The sequence below is a fragment of the Palaemon carinicauda genome, chromosome 34 (assembly GCF_036898095.1).
Source record: "Palaemon carinicauda isolate YSFRI2023 chromosome 34, ASM3689809v2, whole genome shotgun sequence".
Classification (NCBI taxonomy): Eukaryota; Metazoa; Arthropoda; class Malacostraca; order Decapoda; family Palaemonidae; genus Palaemon; species Palaemon carinicauda.
This window is the reverse complement of record NC_090758.1, coordinates 18501295-18522951: the sequence shown is the minus strand read 5'-3', so window position 1 is coordinate 18522951 and position 21657 is coordinate 18501295. Positions and strand designations below refer to the sequence as shown.

Here is a 21657-nt window from a genome sequence, read left to right as displayed (position 1 = left end):
ACTCTTCTCAGTCGTGAACACAGGTACGTTGAGAAGTCCTGGATCTTGGCCTCAGGCATGTCAGCCTCCTTCTTCTGCATCGGGATATTGGCCTTGTACGGTATTTCCCTGATGGCGTCTCTGGATACCGTCTGCTCATCTGATGTAAATGTGAATTCTATAATGGCTTGTGAGATTACTATTCACAGTAAATGCTTTGTCACAGATATTACACTTGAATGGCTTCTCCCCCATCTGAATTCTATAATGGCTTGTGAGGTTGCTTTTTCGTAATGCTTTGTCACAGACACTGCACATGTATTGCTTCTCCTCAGCGTGAGTTCTTAAATGTCTAATGAGAAAACATTTCCTAGGAAACACTTTACCATAGTCGCTACACATTAATAGCTTCTTCCTAGTGCGAGTTTCATAATGTGCTTCAAGATCAACTTTCTGTAATGCTCTTTCCCCCTTCCTCTTCTCTTTCCTACTGGATCCTAACTGTATGCCACATTCATCTTTCACATCTGTCTCTACACTCTCCTCCTCTTTATTGACTTCCCTTTTGCTGATTTCTAAATCCTCCTCATTTACTGACGCAGCAGAGTCAAAAGAATATTTCACGTCACCTTCGCTTGACTCAAATATTTCTGGCTCTGCTTTGAATTCTATTTCTGGCTCTGTTTTGAATTCTATTTCTGGCTCTGCTTTGAATTCTATTTCTAGCTTTTTTTTTTATTTTATTTCTGGTTCTGCTTTGAATTCTATTTCTGGATCTGCTTTGAATCCCATGTCTGGATCCATGAGATGGGAGCCATCATCAAAGAGTCCATCACTCACAAAAATATCATTATTTTCCACCTTAACTCCAGAAATTCTATTGATTCAAGAGTTCCCTATCCTCTTCCTATCACAAAATGACATTCTCTTCAATATTATCTTCAAAAATGTCCAGATAGAGTTAACACTAAACTTGGTATTTCTTTATATTAAGTCTTACAACATGAACTAACAGACTTTAATTCCTTTTTCCCAGTCATATATCTCTTCAAGATATCTTCATTAGTTTACCCAATCTTGCCACAAGAGGTGGATGATTATTTCCCTTGGAATGAAAAGTCTGAAATAATAGAGAACAAATATCAGTGGAGAAGAGTAAGATGAAAATTTTTAGTTTCTGAAATAAACTTTTAAAGTAAAATAACGAATTTTAAAATTTCTATTTTTCCTAGCCATACAAACCCAAGTCTTTTAATTGGGGAGATAGCTTTGGCGTGAGTTGGAATTATTCGTTAAAATGGAAAACGAGCAGTTATCCGACTGGAGAGGATGTGGGGAGAAAAGCCCCGCCCCTTCTAGTCGGCTCATAACACACTTTCGAAACTTTGGCTCAGGACTTGAAAGGGTGGTTTGATGAAGGAAGTTAAACTGAGGTATGTTTACCTCCTTTACTTCACAGTCCTTTATTCTTTCTTCCTTGAAAGTGAGGTCTCTGTGGGCTCAATTTCTTGGCAGTGGACTGCCAAAAACCATCTTCAAAGACCTTATGTACTTGTCCCGCGACCAGAGAAGTTTTAAGCAAGTCAAGTGACAGTGCTGTTGATCGAAATGTTACATCTATGTGAAGGAGAGAGCCTTGGCTCACGTTCCTCCACTATTTGTACGTCATTGAGTTGGAAAAGGACAGGGTCTTCACCGAGGCATTCTGAAGGTGGAGTGTTGTCACGTAGGCCCCGCTTGAAACCCCTGTTGGAGGTCATGTAAATGACCTCTGACTGCTGGTTCACCTGGGAATGCATGCCGTCTCAGCTTCCACCGGCGACTGGATTCTGTCACCGTGTCAATCTGCAGACAAAGGGTTTTTTTCTGTCACCTCATTGTTCTTACAGATTGCTTTGGAGAGCAACAGCCAGGAGATGAAGGCCTTACCGATAAGCATCTGGTTAGTGATAAAACGGACTACTACCTCGATACCCCTAGGACACGTGGCATCTCCCCATGGACGCCATTTGCCACGTCTAGCGGTGTGTCACGCCTTGTAGTCAGTCAGGTTAGAGACGCCATCAGGGTAATAGGGCTCGTATTACTCCGTGGTTCAAGACCACCACCATAAGAACTTTGTGTAAAATTATACTTAGTTTTATGAAGTAGACAGTTCAAGTGTGGGTAATAATAATATGATTTTATGTAACTGTAACTTTTGTCTCCTCGCTGATTGTTCGCCCAAAAATGGTATTTTGATATTTGAAATGAAAAAGAGCACTTATCATTAATGTGAAAAGAAAGTCGCTTTGCCGAATTTTCAAGTAACTTAGGCGTGCTCAAGCGGACTATGTAATTTTTTACTTAAATGCAATAAGTTGAATCACAGCCTAATCTCTGTCTAATCCCGCTTTCTGAAAATTTATTTTGTTTGAATTGTCTGTAACTTGACAGTGTCTCCCATCTTCACCACTTGCTTTTGGAAACTGGAGATGACAGCGTCGGGTATTTTCAGAAGCCAACTGGCCCACTGGTTTGCATCAGGAATTCCATGGCTCTCACATCAGTAAGGACGATGAACTTACACCTCCCACTTCTCAGAGTATGAAAGATCTTAGGTCTTGACTAGGTAGCCAATAATCCCAGACCAGTGTTCCATTCAAGAGGATAGCCTAAAGCATAGCAATTACCATCTTCTCCATGTTCGGGTTATCAGCTACAGAGAATCCGACCGACTGTGCCGCCAACTTATCCCAACTTGAGCCTTGCACCAAGGTTGAGAAGGCAGGGGAGAAGGGAAGTCTTTGCAAATACTGTCAAGTAGTACTACCTATTCCATTGGCCCTGAAGGTGTTCTTTCTCATAAAAATTTGAGTCAACCACTCTAATAGGATCCGCTGCCAAAATGAACCATGGACGCTCCAGGTGAGAATTATTGGCTCCAGGACCCCGGCAAAACAGGTTTACTACCGCATTCCTCCTCTTAGGCGTGTTGGAGCCTTAGGGCTACCTGGTGTGGGAAGTGCACCTGTAGAGAAGTTAGAATTGTCAGAGTTCTCATCCACCTCCAGTGCCATACCCGGCCGGTTTTGGGGCGAGTCATTGTCGTCCTCTAATAGCAGCATAGGGGAGCAAACCTAAGAGAATCTTCGCCGACATACCGATCCTTCAAAACAGCTATTGCAAGGTGTACTCGCCTCTGAAGACAGATCTACCAAAAGTCTGGAAGCCCAATTCTTCGGAAGAGATTTCGCATTCAGCTTTTCATGATCCTTGCCTTCTGACCTATTGCTTCCTGGGTCTTGACAGAAGACTCTAACGGGTACTGCTTCTTGTGAGAAGCAGCAATGGAACGTATGGTATACACCGACTCAGTCATTAACAGCCTAAATGTTTCAACAGGCGAGATCTCCCTGAGAGACCTTAATCCCCAATGGATCTTGGGAAGAAAAGAGTCCCCAGAAGTGGTGTTACTTGCCTTTTTAACTTGCGCTGCATCTGATCCAATTTAATGTGGATGATGCCCAATTTTTCCTAAAATAAAAGGGTCCAACCCAGATGTATTAGAATGGACCCCTTGTCTTTATAAGTGCTGTTACAGTCTAGAAACTAGTGCTGCCGAAGCATGCCTGAGAGCTGGCACCAGAAAACCACTGGAACGGTATCTGAGGGGAGTAACAGGACTGGACCAGCAATGTTTTTCCGAGGAAAGGTAGCTGCTGCTTTTAGCAATACTTTACATAAAAAGGGAATGGTGGCAGAAGCAGACTTCCAAATCTCTTGCAACAAGTAGGCCTTGCAAGATAACTTGGAACGCTGGCTCATGAGCAGAATGTACCTGTATTACAGGTGCATGAGCCAACTGGTCTTGTGTCACAGGAAAGTGAACGTGGCTTGCGCTCTATAATAACAAGTAAAAATGGCTCAATTGCACACATTCAGCATCAATGACCTCAGATGTCAGGATGCTAGAAAACCTCAAATCAATCAATCAATCAACTGCTCACTAGGAAGCACAAACCATGGAGATGTGGTTCTGTGCATGCTCTATGCCAACAGGTGAAGCAGACTTATCCATGGGGGTTGAGGTGAGAGCACAAGCAGGTTCTGAGTGATACCACTCTCAGCCCAGCCATGTGAGCTGATTGGGGATTGCACTTGGCACTGAAGCACAGGTAACTATGTGTGCTGGAGACTCAAAAAGTAATGCGAAGCCACAGTGGTGAGGTGGTCTACGCACTGAGCTGCAGGAAGATTACATGCCAGGGAGCTCAGCTCCGAAGAGTTAGAAAGTTCTGGCAACGAGGCATGCTGGCAATTCTGAGCTACCGGGGGAAATGGAAACATTACCTCAGGCTTGTGAGAGTCTACCAGTAAGCCCCAAAGTGTTGGCAAGCTCAGAGGAGGGGGAAGGGTTGCTGTCGTTAAACCTGGCGGGAAAATGCGTAGAAGGAAAGCTCTCGTGAGCATCACCCAGCAGGTCCTCCAATGGGAGAGAACATACTTCAAAGATGGAAGGTGCTGGAGGCATGAGACCAAGCAGGAAGGATTCCCTCCTGTCAGCTCTAGAAGGGCAAGTGCCAAAGCCAATCCCAGCAGGAGCAGAAACACTCTTCTGCTGTGTCCACGGAACCAACACCGCCAATAGCCTATCCTTCGATGAGGAACTAGTAATCCCCAAAAAAGAACAAGAGACGCAGCGCACTCCTCTTGGGGTAAAGGGGAGAGCATCCTGACTCAAAGGTTGCCTGAGGGTCAAAGAGTAATCACTCTCACTCAATAGAACACCAGAGGAGGTTTTTTTGTCCCACAAATGGTGGAGGAAGTAATCAGAACAAATTGCTGGCCCTTACAAATTCTTTTTTTCTTTTTGCAGAGATCTGCATTATTACCTTTCTAAATGAACACTGACATAATCTTAGATCAAGACTTAGTGGGCTTAGTGACATGGCAGAAGAGATACACCATGTGTCTTCCATGGGGGGAAGTACATGGGATACAGGAGTCCATTAACTGTCCTGATACAGGACAGGACCTCCAAAAAGGAGAAATCAGAATTGCATTACTTGTTGATAGGAGCATTAGGGCTAGCTGGAGCTGGCAGTGCGCCTTCAGAATCATCAGAGTAAAGTCCAAAACTTCATCCAACTCATGGCTCACCCTGGGTTGGTATCGTGTACACTAGAGTAGGAACCAACAAGGCAGCCACTGTCTCCTGAATTCTCCTCTGAACAACCAGATCATCCACAATCTTGGTTGTTCAGTTCTTAGGAAGGAAACTCAAGCCCTTCCACCCTCAGGGCTTATAAGTGAAGGAGGCTAGGGTGCTAGCAGCTTCCTTCTGATGAGCCTCCGCAGGCTACAGTCTGTACTTGTCTAAAAATGAGACCTCTCTCAGAAATCTTGATTACTTGCCTATCCTCGGGTGGAAAATGTCTTCTGGAGGGGGCGTAGCCTACCCTGGATTCCTACACTTCTTGCTGACCTTTATTGTGACAATCCCCAATTGTACCCACATTGGGACAGGCTTAGTATGGTCAGCTTTCATATTCTGAAACCTCAAATACCTTGATATGTATGGAGAGGACTTGTGTGTGGGAGTTAGTACTGGTTTCAACGAAGGAAGAACAGGGACTGGGCGAGAAACTGGGGCACAAACGGTGGCAATCATGTTCCTACACCAAGGATCAGAGGTAGCCCTGAGATTCCCTGGTGACCTCAACACAGTCAGAGTAATGTTAATGGGTTCGTGATGCCGCAGTGGCAAGGTGGAATAAGCCCTTGGCTCCAAGGAGCCATCAGGAGTGATCACCAGAAGGCCGAAAAGAGCCTAGCTCCAGAGAGCTAGTGCCGGGCGGTGACGAGTCTCACACACGCTAGCAAGTAGCTCGAGGGGAAGCCTACTCAATCGGGGACGACCTTTCACGTCTGCCAGAGCATCCGTCGTATGGCCACGAAGGATCGTCGACAAGCTCACTAGGTTAAGGATTGCGAGAATCCTCAGGCTGCTCAAACTCATCATGTATGCTCATCCCGGTGGGCTTGTTCACACACTAGGCAGAGAATCAGGTTGCAGAACCTTTAGTGGAGGAGGAACTGTAGAGGAAGAGGCCTGAGACCGGCTGGAAGGGACTCCCTTCTGTCAGCGGGGGATGGGGAAGGCCAACCCCTGCGGAGGCAGATGTTCACTCCTGCTGTGCCCCTAGGTTCAATACCTTCAGAAGCCTGTCCTTCGTGGGGGAACCCAAAAGCCTCAAGTGAAGCCACAGCTACTTTGTTAGGGGAAACAACTGGCTCTCCCTTACCTGAAGGATGTCCGGGAGTTAAACGGTCATCACTCTTATCCGATCGACCTCCAGAGGAAGCTGAATGGGAAGAGGCAAGTGGAAGAGTACTAGCTGCCTTATCTTATTGCCTTATTGCAATAAGGTAAGGACTTCTTCGACTTCAAGTTCAGAGGCGAAGAATTCCTTTTAGACTTCTTCCTGTGTCTATGGTTTACTTCCAGTGGGAGGATGGCCACTCCCGATACTCGGAGCAAGAACTCTCCATGCAGGTTTGCAATCTGCACGAAGGGCAAAGCCGGCGAGGATCCATCTCCTTGTTTGACATAAAGGTACCTGAGTGTGGCCAAATACACCAAGACAAAACTGCATGGTTTGCAGTCTTCAAGTAGCAATTATTTCTGAAAAAGGGAGAGTAAACAAAGTTAGTACAGTAATTAATAGGAATTCTAGGAGAGAGACCCATGCACATTTTCACTCAACTGTAGCCAAATCAAATTAGGCTCACTTCCAGGGTGAGTGCGTGAGCGGGAGGACAAGGCCAACACCACTCTACCCCTGTCAACTAGTGGAGGGTCATTGACACTTCACTTATTATTTTACACCTAAACCAGCTTGCACTGAATCATCTCTCATGCATGAAGAATGAAGGTTTGTATTTATGTAGGAACAACTGTCAATTACCTCAACACAGTTACAATGCTACTCACTGTATTTGTCCAGTGGGATATCTAAGCAAGTCTCAGGGATATCTTGGGATAATGTTCCTTTAGGGTATCTTTGCAGGATAGAGGAGACATATCACTATTTCATGATGACAGCTGCCATTTATTACCTAAAGGAGAAACAAATCATGACAAAGACTGTATACATTGAATCATAAACATTACATTCACTTTAAAACTTGTTCAATTGGATATGAAATTAAAAGTTTGTCCCAAGATAATGATTGACTGGTCACTCAGTAGAAATGACTTACTCTTGCACAATATCCTACAACAGATTAGGGATTGATTGATTGATTGATTTAAAGTTTTCAGGCATCCTGACATCTAAGGTCATTGATGCCGGTAACATTTGATTTATGTATACAAAAATAAAAAAAAAAATAAAAAAAAAAATAAAAGAGTATTCAATTAAAATCATAAAAGTTGAATGTCATAAAAGTTAAATAGTTTTCAGAAGACCTGCTTCTGAAATAAATCTAAAAATGCCACTTGCATAGTAGGACACATCATTTCCAAGAATCTTGGCAAGGATGAACCTGCCACCCTAACCTCGAGCCTCAAACAGATATCTATTCCTTAAGTTGTTATAATTTGCGGCATTCAGTCAACAAATGCCTCACTGTTAGAGGTACTAAACAGTCGTCTCAATACGGTTGGTGTTGGCCCTTCAGCAGAAACTCGTGTGTCAACCGAGTGTGACAAATACGGAGACGACAAAGAGACGTCTCCCACTTTTGGGGCATCAAATTATACCTCCAAGGAGATATGACATTTGTTACATCTCACATTTTATTCCCATCTAGGCTATCCCATTGCTGTTGCCATTTATTGCAAACCAATTTCTTGATGTCAGGTAAGAAATCATTACAGGCAATGGGATACCTTCTTGGCAGCAACTCGGATGAAGCCTTCTTAGCCAGTGAATCTGCCTTCTCATTCCCAGACACACCTACATGTGCTGGAACCCAACAAAATTGAACTGTTATACCTCTCCGTCCAATAATAAAAAGCCATTCTAAAATATTTAAAACTAGAGGGTTATTAGAATTAAAAACTTCTATAGCTTGAAGGACACTCCTTGCATCACTAAAAATTGTAAAATTACCCTCCTTCTCCAACGCTATTTTCTCAATAGCGGTTAATATGCCATACAGTTTGGCAGTAAATATGGAAGCGGTCAGAGGAAGTGCACCTCTACAATTGAAACCATTACTATGTACTGTACTCCAAATCCAATGCCAGCATCAGATTTGGAGCCATCAGTATAGATAAAAGTTGATCCTCTATGTTCTTTAACATGTTCATTAAAAAGAGACCTGGCTTCTACGTCTGACATATTCTTCTTAACTCCAATAAAATATTTACAAAAAGATATCTCTGGTAACTTCCATGGAGGCGTTGATGATACCTTGAATGGAAGTACCTTATTTCTAATTATATCCAGACTATTTAATAATCGTTTCACCCGAAAGCCATAAGGTTGAGGAGATTTTGGGTGCAACTCAAAGTATGATGCGTGTCTTACAAGGCTTACAGTCTGAAAGGCTAAAGAATTAGGGAGTCTTTGCAATCTAAACCAATACCGAATAATGGAAGACATTCGGTAAAGGTCTAAAGGTAACTCTCCAGCATCAACAAGGAGACTTGGGATAGGTGAGGTTTTAAAAGCTCCTGTAGACAATCTAATACCTGCATGATGTATCGAGTCTAATATTTTTAACCGGCTTAGGGTGGCTGAAGAATATATTTCACATCCATAACTAATTTTGGAAAAAAATCAAGGCCTTGTATAATTTTAAAATAGTATAGCCGTCTGCCCCCCATGATGTATGGGACAATACTTTTAAGATATTCAGAGCTTCAACACATTTAGCTTTTAACGCTTTTAAGTGAGAAACCCATGTAAGCCTACAATCAAATATCAAACCTAAAAATTTAGCTTCACTTACACATGGGATCCGTTGATCTTTAATGTCTATATCCGGGTCTGGATCTACTCCCCGGATACGACAGAAATGTACAATAGTAGTTTTACTTGTCGAAAACTTAAATCCATTCATATAGGCCCACTGGATAATTTTGTCAATTGAGAGTTGTAGTTTTCTCTCAACCCTTGCAATTCTAGCTCCAGCAAATGATATGGAGAGATCAGCCAGAAATAATGTTGAAAGAACATCCTGAGGAATGTCTGAGGATATCCCATTAATTGCTAGTCCAAACAGGGTTACACTCAGCACACTACCCTGAGGAACTCATCCTTCCTGACACTTACTCTCTGATAGAGTTTCCCCCACTCTCACTTGAAAAACTCTATGTGAAAGAAATGACTGAATAAATAGTGGTAGTTCTCCTTTTAATCCTAGTTCATGAATTGTTTTAAGTATACCATATCTCCATGTGATTGATTGAAAGTTTTCTGGCATCCTGACATCTAAGGTCATTGACACCGATACCATTTACTGTATATGAAAATTAAAAGAGAATTCAATTAAAACCATAAAAATTAAGAAGTCATTACAATAGTTAAATAGTTTTCAGAAGACCTGCTTCTGAAATAAATCTAAAAATTCCGCTCGCATAGTAAGACACATCATGTCCAAGAATCTTAGCAAGGATAAACCTGCCATCCTCACCTCGAGCCTCAAACAGATATCTATTTCTTAAGTTAGTAAAATTAGGGCATTCGGTCAACAAATGCCTCACTGTTAAAGGTACTAAGCAGTCCTCGCAATACGGTTGGTGTTGGCCCTTCAGCAGAAACTCGTGTGTCAACCGTGTGTGACCAATACGGAGACGACAAAGAGTCGTCTCCCATTTTCGGGGAATCATGTTATACCTCCAAGGTGATATGATATTTGTTACTTCCCTCATTTTATTGCCTTCTTGACTGTCCCAGTGCTGTTGCCATTTATCACAAACCAATTTCTTGATGTAAGGTAGGAGATCGTTACATGGAATGGGATACCTCCTTGGTAGCAACTCGGATGCCGCATTCTTCGCCAGTAAATCTGCCTTCTCATTCCCAGACACACCTACATGTGCTGGAACCCGACAAAATCGAACAGTTATACCTTTCCGTCCAATAATAAAAAGCCATTCTAAAATCTTTAAAACTAGAGGGTTACTAGAATTAAAAACTTCTAAAGCTTGAAGAACACTCCTTGCATCACTAAAAATTGTAAAATTACCCTCCTTTTCCAAAGCTATTTTCTCAATAGCGGTTAATATGCCATACAGTTCGGCAGTAAATATGGAAGCTGTTAGAGGAAGTGCACCTCTACAATTAAAATCATTACTATGTACTCCAAATCCAACGCCAGCATCAGATTTGGAGCCATCAGTATATATAAAAGTCGATCCCCTATGTTCTTCGACATGTTCCATAAAGAGACCTGGATTCTAAGTCAGTCATATTCTTCTTAACTCCAATAAAGTATTTACAAAAAGATATGTCAGGTAATTTCCATGGAGGCATTGATGATACCTTGAATGGAAGCACCTTATTTCTAATTATATCCAGATTGTTTAATAATTGGTTAACCCAAAACCCAAAAGGTTGAGGAGATTTTGGGTGCAACTTAAAGTAGGTTGAGTGCCTTACAAGGCTTGCAGTCTGAAAGGCTGAAGAATTAGGGAGTCTTTGCAATCTAAACCAATACCGAATAATAGAGGACATCCGGTAAAGGTCCAGAGGCAACTCCCCAGCATCAACAAGGAGACTTGTGATAGGGGAGGTTCTAAAGGCTCCTGTGGACAATCTAATGCTAGCATGATGTATTGAATCTAGTATTTTTAACCGGCTTGGGGTGGCTGAAGAATATACCTCACAACCATAACTAATTTTGGAAAATATCAAGGCCTTGTATAATTTTAAAATTGTATTGCGGTCTGCCCCCCATGACGTATGGGACAAGACTTTTAAAAGATTCATAGCTTCAACCCATTTAGCTTTTAATGCTTTTAAGTGAGAAACCCATGTAAGCCTACAATCAAATATCAACCCTAAAAATTTTGCTTCACTTGCACATGGGATCCGTTGACCTTTGATGTATATATCCGGGTCTGGATGTACTCCCCGTATACGACAGAAATGGACAATAGTAGCTTTACTTGTTGAGAACTTAAATCCATTCATATCGGCCCAATGGATAATTTTATCAATAGAGAGTTAGATTTTTCTCTCGACCATTGCCATTCTGGCCCCAGCAAATGATATGGAGAGATCATCCACAAATAATGTTGCGAGAACATCCCGGGGAATGACTGAGGATATCCCATTAATTGCTAGTGCAAAAAGGGTTACACTCAGCACACTCCCCTGAGGAACTCCTTCCTGGCACTTACTCTGTGATAGAGCTTCCCCAACTCTCACTTGGAAAACTCTATGTGAAAGAAATGACTGGATGAATAGTGGTAGCTCACCTCTCAATCCGCACTCATGGATTCTTTTAAGTATACCGTATCTCCATGTGGTATCATATGCCTTTTCAAGATCAAAAAAAACTGTCACATGGTGCTGTTTGGAAGCAAAGGCTTCACAAATGGAGGACTCAAGTTGTATCAGCACATCAGTCGTTGAGTGCATTTTCCTGAATCCACATTGAATGGGTGATAAAATATTCTTCTTTTCAAGGTACCAAATCAGTCTTGCGTTGACCATCTTCTCCATGATTTTACATAAACAAGATGTCAATGCAATAGGTCGGTAGTTTGCTGCTAAAAACTTGTCCTTACCGGGTTTTAAAAAGGCTAAAATAATGGCTAGTTCCCAAACACTTGGATAACTATGATCATGCCATATTCTATTAAAAATGCTTAAAATAAATAACTTTGTATTAAAAGGTACATGTTTAATCATTGCATATGGAATTCCATCGGGTCCAGGGGCTGTATCGTTACAAGTAGCAAGAGCAGAATCAAATTCTCTTTCAGTAAAAGGAGAATTGTATGACTCTTGCTTTCTTGTTGCGAAGTTTAAAACTTTCTTTTCTTCATTGCTCCTATACTGGAGACCAGGAGCTGCTTCACACTTGCACGATACATTTGAGAAATGGTCAGCCAGGGCATTGCTAACTTCGGTTGCTCCAGTCATATACTTGCCATTTATCTTTAACACTGGTGGTGGGTTTGGGGTGAATTTGCCTGCTATCTTTTTGACTTTCCTCCACACAGATGATGTTGGTGTTCTACTGTTAATGGAGGAAACAAAGGACATCCAAGACTGGCGCCTAGCTTCTTTCATGGCACGGCGGAACTGTGCTCTACATTTCTTGTATATGACTAAATTCTCCTCATTACGGCGCATGCGCAATCGAGTTAAAGACTTTCTTGTGGCTCTATGCAGGGCAGTTAGTTCTGATGACCACCAGGGGACTGGTCGTCGTCTGAATATCCCAGTTGTTTTGGGAATGGAATTCACTCCTGCTGTGTGAAGAGTTCCATTAAGTAAGTCTATGGCATCATCAACACTTTCAAACTGTTCTGCATTTCCTTCAATTTCACTTAACTCCCGAAATCTATTCCAGTCCGCCTTATCAAGATTCCATCGAGGTGATCTTTGTAAAGGTGGACCATTGTTGGTGTTTATAATGATTGGTGCATGATCACTAGTATGCCAATCATCTAATGTTCTCCAATTAAAATCGAGAAGACAGTTAGAGCTTGCGACTGATAGGTCAATGCAGGACAAGGTACCTGTCTGTACATGAAAATGTGTGGGCTCTCCTGTATTGAGGAGTCCGACATCTTCATTCTCCAAAATTGACGATATAATATTACCCCTTGCATTTGCTAAAACATCACCCCATAAAGGATGTCTACTATTAAGGTCTCCTAGTAAGAGAAAGGGTTGTGGGAGTTGTTTAATCACCTCTACTATATTATCCTATGAGATGTTATCATTTGGAGGCAAGTTAAGAGAACAGATTGTGTATTTTCTCCCTATATCAAAATGTACAGCCACTGCCTGCAGAGGGGTACAGATAGACAAAGATATTTGGGGAACATCTCGACGAACGTATACAAGACTTCCCCCATGGCTCCCTGCTCGTTGATCATATGGTGTCCTATAGCTAACATACTCTCGAGGACAAGGAGTATTAGCATCGAGCTTGCTTTCTTGTAGACATACTGTTATAGGGGAGTGCTCACGTATAAGGAGCTTAAGTTGTTCATATTTCGCCCTTAAACCCTGGCAATTCCATTGCAGAATGGAGGAAAAAACTATGGTTTATTTTTTGGAAGACACCTTAGATGAAGTCTTCCCATTGGCAATATTTGATCTAACAATATTTCCCGGAGGTAACTCTAGAGAGGATCTTGATATAGTGGGTTTTGTGTTTCTCTTTTTCTTTGTGTCCTTTTGATCTAATTGTTGAGGAGGATGGTGGACCTCAACTTGAATATCTGATTGGTTCAATTTACCTTCTAGTTGTTCAGAAACATCAGCAGACAAGATATCATATTTATTGGAAGTCGTGACTTTAATGTTTCTTATGGTAGGAGGAGAGAGGGAGGGAGGTCTCTCTCTTTTCCGATTAAAAGGTTGTGATCTGTCAGGTTTTTGCACCTTCCCCACTACGGGTTCACCAGGTAAATTGGTTTCGAGTGCAACCTCCATCAGATCAGGCAAGGACACGGCCTGCGAGAGGTTTGTACTATTGTTTAAAATCGGAGTAGTTGGCTTTTGAATAATTTTCAGATCTTTAAGTATCCGTTTTGATTTTTCTACAATTTCTGGATATAAATTTTCGATGGGACTTTCAACCTCTTTAACTACTTTCATTTGTTTCTTTATCTTAGAAGTAGAGATATAATTTTCGTCTGTGTGGTTTGGCAAGTTTTTCTTCAGAACCATTGAAAAAGGTTGCCCTGGTCTTATTTGCTTTTCAAGAGCTCTTTTACGAGCCTCTTTAAAAGTAACCCTTTCCATGGTCCTAATGGCCTGGATTTCTTTTTCAAAAATAAACTTTACACAGCTTTTAGATGTAGCTGGGTGTGCTTCCCCACAATGTATGCAATTAGGGTTTTCTATGCATACTCCATGACTACTTTTTCCACAGTTGGCACAAATAGCTGGCTTATTGTTTAGTTTTTCTTTACATTTCTGGCTTAAATGGCCATACATTTGGCAATGATAACATCGCAATGGTGACGGGATATATGGTTTTACCTTCAAAGATAGCCATCCAGCTTTTATAACATTTGGTAATCGGCATTGATCAAATGTTATAATCAGAGTAGCAAGAGGGATACGTTGTTCTCCAACTCTCTTTCTCATTCTGACTACTTTAACTACTCCTTGATTTTTCAGTTCATCCTCTATTTCTTTCTCCTCTATATCCAACAATTCTGGAGCATATATCACACCTCTACTCTGGTTGAAAGTAGGGTGCGAAACGCATTTTACGCTATGACCATTCAATGTTGTAAGTGTTTTTAACCTTTCACCTTGTAATGGGGACAGTGTCTCTATCAAGAGACTTCCATTTCCCTGGGGTAAAATTTTTGGCTGCCCTCCACATAAAGTAACTATTTCCCTATTAGCTTTAAAAACATTTATACGCTCATTTCTTCCGTTTTCAAATTCCAAGATAAAGATTTTTTCATAATTCACTACTTCATAGTGACCAGGTAATACTTCTACTTTTCTATATCTTTCTGTAGTGTCATCATTTTTCACTCTCTCTTTCTTCTCTAGCGTTTTATTATTCACGTGACGTGAATAAGGTTCTAACGTTACAATGTTAGAACCCGAGTTGGAGCTGTCTGTACCGAGGTCCATGTTTGTATTTTCCAGGTCGTCAACAGAGGTGTTGGGTTTTTTTGAAAAAGCAAGCCGGGTTATCCACCTCTTATCGGAGGATGTCAGTCCTCCTATCCCATGTGGCCCAACACGAGAAGAGGCTTCAGCGGGGACCAGTCCTCTATTAGAGAGGGGCTGCCTCTCTTAAGGTGGGCGTACACTGGTCAGTGGGGGTAGTTAGCCCCTCCCACCGTCGACTCCAATGCCTGGCGTCACCCATTACCCGCAAATATGGGTGACTTAAGACCGGATCACTGGAGCCCGACTCTTAACAGACTTGGTCTGCACCCAATGGGGTCTGCCAGAGGGTGATGGCGTCTAAATTGGCACAGGTTGAGATGGAATGCAGTCCATCCCACACTCTGCCAAATCCAAAGCAGCATCCAAAGTAAAATCGAACATGCTAAAGTCGTCAAAAATATCGAGCCCAAAAGGAAGAGATGGGAGAAAAAAGAAATTATCAAAAGTAAAAGAGAGAGTGCTGACTGATTTAGTTGGATCGACAGCTGGGCACCGAGGTCCAATGGGAAGTAGTTCCCACTGTTCATTAGAGCCCAGCTGCTAATCCCTAAGCCCCCCATCCTCATCAAGGCTTCAGCATCTGGGGGGATATCTCCATGTGGTATCATATGCCTTTTCAAGGTAAAAAAAAACTGTCACATGGTGCTGTTTGGAAGCAAAGGCTTCACAAATAGAGGACTCAAGTCTTATTAACACATCAGTTGTTGAGTGCATTTTTCTGAATCCACATTGAATCGGTGATAAAATACCCTTCTTTTTAAGGTACCACATCAACCTTACATTGACCATCTTCTTCATGATTTTACATAAACACGAAGTCAATGCAATAGGTCTATAGCTTGCTGCTAAAAACTTGTCCTTACCGGGTTTTAAAAAGGCTAAAATAATGGCTAGTTCCCAAACACTTGGGTAACTATGATCATGCCATATTCTATTAATAATACTTAAAATAAAAAACTTTGTATTAAAATGTACATGTTTAACCATTGCATATGGTATTCCATTGGGTCCAGGAGCTGTATCATTGCAAGTAGCGAGTGCGAAATCAAGTTCTCTTTCAGTAGAAGGAGAATTATACGATTCTTCCCTTCCTGTTGCAAAATTTAAAATTTTCTTTTTTTCAATGCTCCTGTACTGGTGACCAGGAGCTGCTACACTCTTGCACGGTACATTTGAAAAATGGTCAGCCAGGGCATTGCCAACTTCATTTCCTTCAGTCACAAACTGACCATTCACTTTCAACACAGGTGGTGGGTTCGGGGTAAATTTGCCTGCATTTTTTTTTATTTTCCTCCATACAGAAGATGGTGGTGTTCTACTATTAATGGAGGAAACAAAAGCCACCCAAGATTGGCGTCTAGCTTCTTTCATGGCACGACGGAACTGTGCTCTACACTTTTTGTCCTTTATCAAAATTTCATCAGTAGAGCGTCTATGCAATCTAGTCAGGGATTGATTGATTGATTGATTGATTGAAAGTCTTCTGGCATCCTAGTCGTCTTTTGAATAGTCCTATGGTTTTGGGAATCGAATTGATTCCTGCTGTATGAAGAGTTCCATTCAGTAGGTCTATGGCATCATCAATACTTTCAAACTGTTCTGCTCTCCCTTCAATTTCACTTAGCTCAGAAAATTTAACCCAGTCTGCCTTGTCTAGATTCCAACGTGGCGATCTTTGCAAAGGCAGACCCTTATTGGTGTTTATAATGATTGGTGCATGATCACTAGTATGCCAATCATCTAATGTCCTCCAATCAAAATCAAGAAGGCAGTTAGAGCTTGCAATTGAAAGGTCAATGCATGACAAAGTACCTGTCTGAACATGGAAGTGCGTGGGCTCTCCTGTATTAAGGAGTCCCACATCTTCATTCTCCACAATTGATGAGATAATATTGCCCCTTGTGTTGGCCAAAACATCACCCCATAAAGGATGTCTACCATTCATATCTCCCAGTAAGAGAAAAGGTTGAGGGAGTTGTTGAATGACCTCTGCTAAATAATCATATAAAATATTATCATTTGGAGGTACGTACAGAGAGCATATTGTATATTTTCTCCCTATATCAATTTGTACAACAACTGCCTGCAGGGTTGTACGTATAGACATAGGTATTTGGGGAACATCTCGATGAATGTACATGAGGCTCCCGCCATGGCTCCCTGCTTGTTGATTATATGGTGTTCTATAGCTAATATACTCTCGAGGACTAGGAGTGTTAGAATAAAGCATACTTTCCTGTAGACATACAATAATGGGGGAATGCTCATGAATTAGGAGCTTAAGTTCTTCATATTTCACCCTCAAACCCTGACAGTTCCATTGCAAAATGGAGGAGAAAACTATGGATTATTTCTGGAAGACATCTTGGATCAAGTCTTCCCATTAGCAGGTTTTAATCTAACATTATTACCTGTAGGTTTCTTCAGAGGTGGTCTTGTTATGTTGGGTTTTACGTTTGTGTTTTTCTTTGTATCCTTTTGATCTATTTGTTGAGGTGGATGGTGGACCTCAACTTGAATTTCTGATTTATTCAGTTTATATTCTGGTTCATTAGAAACATCAACAGACAAAACATCAAATTTATTTGATGTCATAACCTTAACGTTTCTAATGGAGGGTGGAGAGAGAGATGGAGGTCTCTCTCTTTTACGATTAATAGATGGTGGGATTCGAGGTTTTTGCACCTTTCCCACTACAGGTGCACCAGGTAAATTAGCCGTAAGTGGAACCTCCATCAGATCAGGCAAGGACATGGCCTGAGAGAGGTTTGTATTATTTTTTTTAATGGCGGCTGAAGGCTGTACAGTAATGGGCAATGACCTAGTGTTAATACACCATGGTAAAGCCTCAGGAGGTAATATGGTTACCTCGTTATTTGACATTTTGTCAGATAGTATACTTTTTTTGAGCTATTGGCAGCGCTAGGTTGGTTTGATTTTAATGCCTTAGCATATGTATTTGATTTATTTAATAGTCTTTTGGCATGGGTCACACTTATATGTTCTAAGTTTGATTTGTTGAAGGCACCTTCCTCCAACTTATATAGCTCGCAGCTTTTGTCTGTGGATTTGTGATTCGAGCTGCAATTTAAACACCTGGCTCCAAGTGCACACTCTCCATGGTAAGATTTGGAGCAAATACCACACATCATCTCATTTTTGCTAACTTTGGACGGGTGCCCAAATTTAAAACAACTAAAGCATTGCAATGGCTTCTGCTTGAAGGGTCTTACCTTAAGTCTTTCGTTCTCGATTATAATATGAAAAGGTACATCAGCATCCTGGAACGTAAGGATTATCATTGATGTACCTGGGACTTTGTGAACTTTCCATACATTTAATGGACACATGGCCAGTATCTCCTCCTCTGTAAAATCATATAGATCTCTGTTAAAAACTACGCCCCATCCGTAGCTAAAATTTAGGTGGGGTTTGACATCTAACTTAATGTCATCATTACTTATTTTCATATTGGACAATATTACCGACTGTGTACTGGATTTGGCATGGATAAGGAAACTATTTTTTCCGAAACGAGATATATCGCCTGGTGCAATAGTTCCTACTTTTTTCTGAATCAATTGGCATATTTTAAAATAATTCCCTGTAACCCCCTTTGATTCAGCTATAAGCCACATCGGTGGTTTTGGATTTCTCTGGGAGGGCATAACTAAATCTGCGTCTTTTTCCAACCAATCGGCAGGCATATACACATCCAAATCTTTTGGTACCTTATCGCAGAGAGCAGCTGCGACAATCAAGTTATTAATTTTAATATTATTCAAGTTACTTATTGCACAAAATGCTTCGTCATAACTACTATAAGATCTCCATGAATCCCAAGTTTCAGCTTCAAGTTTCATCCTTATTTCTTTTATGCATCCATAGCATTCAAATGCTTTACATAGATCATCATAATTTGTCTCTATTGAAATTTGTGTAACATGAAGGATTCGAAGTTTCCTCGTGTTACCCAAATTACTCAATTTTGAAATATCAGTAGAATGGTCCTTTCCCGTTCCGAGGTCAACAACAGAACTTTCCTTTATCACATTAGCAGAGGTCGTCAACGGTGCCGGGGGAGAGTCAGCGTATCCAGGGGATGGGGGTCCGTTATTTAAAGAATCCATTAGACAAGAGAGAGAGAAGTGTTAATTTGATGTACCTGCTCGAGAATGTTAGGCCATCACACGTCAGAAAGGAAATTTGCACTCTCCACTATCGGCACAATGAGAGTACTGTATACTTCCCAGATGGTCCACTCCATACCCTACCCGAAGGATAGCATCAAACCAGATATAGAGGCACAGTTGTAAGCTGAACCCGCCTGTTAGGACTGAGACCAAGAAATTATGGAATCATCCTCCCCATATCTGTAATGACGGGCTTCCGGCCAAAAGCCGAGAGTCCTACCCCAAGCATTGGATCCCCCTGGATTCCGAAGACCCAACACTTGAGAATAGTTCCGCTAAAAAGGTCCAAACCATCTTCGGGATGACTGAAATCATCCAATACTCTCACATATAGCTTTGAATGCAAACACCTCCCAACCGTGATACCTCCTCCCACTGATCAAAGCAGGCAGCAATAAAGGATGTATGAACATCCCTGCCGGGGCTAAAATGGATGTAGAAACATCCAAGCCATAGGAAAAAAATAATAATAAATATATATGTACATAATATGTACACATATATAATGAGGGAAATTTTTCTCATAGAGTTTGGAAAGCAAGATGAAAGAAAGTTTATGAAATTAAGATAAGGTCGAAGTAATATTGAGAAAAAGAAAAAGGTGAAAGAGAGAAATTTAGATTCAAATTGGAGGAGCAATTTCCCCAAGTTCGAGAGCCCTCTTGCCGGTCACCAAGTTTCAGCACGGGAATGAAATGCTGTGCTGAAGCTCAATGACTTCATCAAGGCATTCTCTCATTAAGAGGGACAGATTAGGGATATGAATGAATAAGTTTTAGGGGTTTATCTCTTCCGGGAAAATATTTCAAATTACTGTATTAAAGTATTACTGTAATGTATATTTATCTTACCTTTACAAGTAGATGAAGACGTCTTTGTTTTATGATAGGGATCTGTTACTAGGTAGCGACAAAAGTCAAATTTATACACATACCCATGACTTAGAGGGGTGGTCTAACGATTAAAGGGAAAGGGACAAATTTGGGAATAATTCTTATTTCTCCTATCTATAAAAACCTGGAGCTGTTTACATTGGGATTATATTCCAGGTATAGCTGAAAATGACAAATCTAAAGTGATTTGTATTTTTCCTAATTAAAAAACCCTGGAGCTCTTCACATTGGAGATATATTTCAGGTACTGTATAGCTGAAAATGACACATTTAAAGTCATTTGTATTTTTCCTAACTATACAAACCAGGATTTTTTTATGTAGGGGAGTATTATTTTGGCGCTACCTGAAGCCAGCCGTTAGGCTTCATGCGAAGTGTAATTACTTTTCACTAATTAGCGGAGTGGAAGCGGGGGTCAGACCAGCAACCCCACTCATACCAACAATAGTAAACAACCGTCACTTTATAACTGCAGAAGGACCTCCGTGGGAAGGTGATGGCAGGACCAGTATGTGTAAAGAGCTCCAGGTTTACATAGTTAGGAAAAATACTAATTACTTAAAATTCATCATTTGTTCTGGCACTACATAAAAACCTTCAGCATTTTACGTGGGAGACTTACCCCATGATAGAAGTCCTAAAGCCATCTAGCTGGAGTCTGTCCCGGGGTGACACTCTGTGCTTTATATGAGCTGTTAAGAGGGCTCCCTGGTGCCTAGTGATCCTTATAGGATGACGGCCAGGGCAATCAGCGCTGGCGCATAATTTAGCAATGAGACTTGACCAGGTTATAATAAAATTGGAGCCATGCTCCTAACTGAACCTAGGCACTGCCGATTCCACCTTGCTTGGAGAACGGGAACATAACAAATACATACTCATATATCAAGTTGCACAAAGGGCATGGTACCCACCTGCAGGCAGAGGAGATCAGCTTATAGAGTTCCTCGGATGCTGAACCCCATGCAAGGGGAGGATGAAATAGGAAGTAGCCAGTCACTCATACACTCATCCTCGACTTATATCTACCCTCAACCAAATGCTACTAATCCTACAAGGGAACCAAGGTGTTATTAGACCATGATTTGCGCAGTCACCACAGGACCTAAGATAAACGAGTCTAGGTTCCTGTGGATTATGTTTTGCAGGTAGTGGGCGGTGAACGTTGTTTGCCGTTTCCACACACCAGCTTGTAATATCTGCGTCACTGAGAAATTCTCCTTAAACACCAGGGATGTGCTGACACCCTTGACATCATGGGCACGGGGATGCCTGCCCGAATGAGAGTGATCTGACTTAATGGCTCGGTCAATTACTGACTGGTTTTGGAAGATATCGAGTTCTTTGGGATCTTCCTCTTATTTTCCCCCGTGCTTACGAAGAGCCTGCTGATTTGTGGGCGGGCACTCTCAGTTTTTTTAAGTTTTTTCTCAGTGCCCTCAGAGGGCAGAATAACTGTTGATCAAAAATGACAAATTCGTAGATAATTTGTATTTTTCCTAACAATACAAACCTTAGCTATTTATTTAGGGGTGTTACTTTCGGCGAAGCTGGTTATAAGCCATTAAAATTTAGCGAGGGTTAACTACCCATACCATTAGTTAGCGGGGGGTAGGGGGGGGTTAGCTTACTACCACTCCCACTCACACACAGGTGATTTAGCTCAATTTGCTTGAAGGTAGGACTTCAAGAGGGATAGGGCTGGAGGGCAAGTTTGTATAAATAGGTAAGGTTTGTATCATTAAAAAAAAATACAAATTATCTACAAATTTA

General features: G+C 41.4%; 1 protein-coding gene across 8 annotated transcripts in view; it reads right to left on the bottom strand.

Annotated features, from left to right (window-relative positions):
* LOC137627104 (zinc finger protein 501-like) overlaps positions 1–21657 on the bottom strand; it is a 539524-nt gene that overhangs the window by 200267 nt on the left and 317600 nt on the right. For 5 of the 8 annotated variants that reach the window (XM_068358127.1, XM_068358125.1, XM_068358126.1 and 2 more), the window contains exon 2: positions 6956–7080. The exons of 2 other annotated variants lie outside the window; for them this stretch is intronic. The gene's annotated coding sequence lies outside the window, so the exon portion shown is untranslated. Of the gene's footprint in view, positions 1100–6955; positions 7081–21657 lie in introns of all 8 variants that reach the window. One more of the 8 variants, XR_011041098.1, reaches the window with a different exon arrangement.